Source organism: Balaenoptera musculus, chromosome 5 (genome assembly GCF_009873245.2).
Source record: "Balaenoptera musculus isolate JJ_BM4_2016_0621 chromosome 5, mBalMus1.pri.v3, whole genome shotgun sequence".
Lineage (NCBI taxonomy): Eukaryota > Metazoa > Chordata > Mammalia > Artiodactyla > Balaenopteridae > Balaenoptera > Balaenoptera musculus.
The window spans coordinates 8,619,989-8,621,876 of record NC_045789.1 but is presented as its reverse complement, the minus strand read 5'-3'; positions in this window follow the sequence as shown (position 1 = coordinate 8,621,876).

Sequence of the window (1,888 nt, the reverse complement as noted above, 5' to 3'; positions counted from 1 at the left end):
GCTAATTCCGAAGTGTACTGACTAATTTTCATTTATTACATTTCAAAATGCTGACTTCCTAAGGATGCTTGGACTCACTCTCATGGTGGAGTAAATACCTCTCAACTGGAAGATAATTCTAAACTTGTAAATAATCAATCGCAACCTTAGCATGTAATTTTTTAAAGACTGTCTTATATATAAAAGCAGTACAGACTCACAGTAAATAATTCATTGCAAATCTTGAGTTTGTCATTTCCTGATATGATTGTATTGACATTTTGTTGGCATTTTAATAGAGTTATCTTTTATCCTAAATTTTAGTGTCTATTATACTTTGGTGTCTACATCACTCTATCCATGGACTGATGATGTTAAAACCGTAACTATAGGTTATGTGGATAATCACATTGGTACTTGTTCGAATTCTAGCCATACAAAATAGTATCTAAACACAAATCCCAAAAAGCTCTGGTAATTGATAATATTCCAAATATAGCTGTAAGTTACTTCTGATCACTAGAGCAAGGCCTTCATCATGGCACAAAGTATGAGAAAAAGACTTGGAAAATGTTTTAAAGCTCAAAATATAATGTGATCTCTTAAATTTAAATTGATCTACCACAAAGGCTGATGTATTTCCTTTCTAAGTATGTCTTCATTACATTCAAACTGATTTAAATTGTCTTCCTTTATGATTGTGATTGAATACAGTGCCATTTTTATTGAGTTAATTTGGCTGTATTTGTTATAGGCTAAGAGATCCCAACGTCTAGTAGCTAATGCAAGATAGAGGTTTGTTGCTGTTTCACATGTAAAAGTCCAGAGGTAGATGGTCCAAGGTTGATAGGGCATCTCTGCCATCCTCATTATGAACCTTCCATCCCTGGGTCTAAAATGGCTGCTTCAGAACCCTCCATCATGACTACACCACAGTTAGTAAGAAGAAAGAAAGGAAAAGAAGTGTGCATTACCCATTTCTTTTACTGGTGTGACCTAGAACTGGCACACATCACTTCCGTTGTCATTCTGTTGTCAAGAATTTAGTCATAAGGGCACAGCTAGCTACAAGTGGATCTGGGAAATAAAGTCTCCAGCTGAAAAGCAGAGTGCCCAGCTATGACCCAGGAGTTTTAATATTAAAGAAAGAGGGACAGAATAGATATTGGTAGACAACTCAGGATCTCTTCTGCAATGACTAGCTATTCCTCAGTTATAACCAGCTCCCCATCCCTTTCGTTATTTTCAGTATGTCACCAAGTCCAAGTACAAATGAAATGAACTGGAGAACTGGAACTTTGGCCCTCAAAGATGCTATTCAAATTACAACCCAAGGAATTTCAATACTGCTTCTATAGTCAAGAATCTGAAGTGCATCCTCTTCCTCTAATATCTTGAAAACATTCACTCATTTTTATTGATAAGTGATTGCACTTCAGTGATAAGCAAAGGAATATGGATAGCAAGGTGAAGGAAATTGCTTTTAAAAACTGTAAACAGAAGTCTGCTTAAGAGTAAAGTTTATGGGGTTTTTTTCCCAAACTTCTCACATTGTCTAGTAATATAGCAGTAGCAGCAGAAGCAACGGTGGCAGTAATAGTAGTAGTAGTAATTGTAGTGTTAAATAAGAGTAATAGAAGATGCCTTTTATTGCACACTTGTTATATGTCAGGTCTTTCCTGAGTTATTTGCTTATACCATTTTGTTGGATCCTCATAAGAGTCCTCTGCAGTAAGTAATTTGCCTCTTGAGAATGAAGCTGAAGCAAAGTAAGGTGAAGCATCTTGTCCCAAGTTGCACAGCAAGTAAGTAATGAAGCCAGAATTTTAATATTGATTCCTCTCCTCCAAGTCAATCCAGAGCCCAGGCTCAGAGCTGTGCAGCCTATCAGCCTCTCCATCCTGGAGAA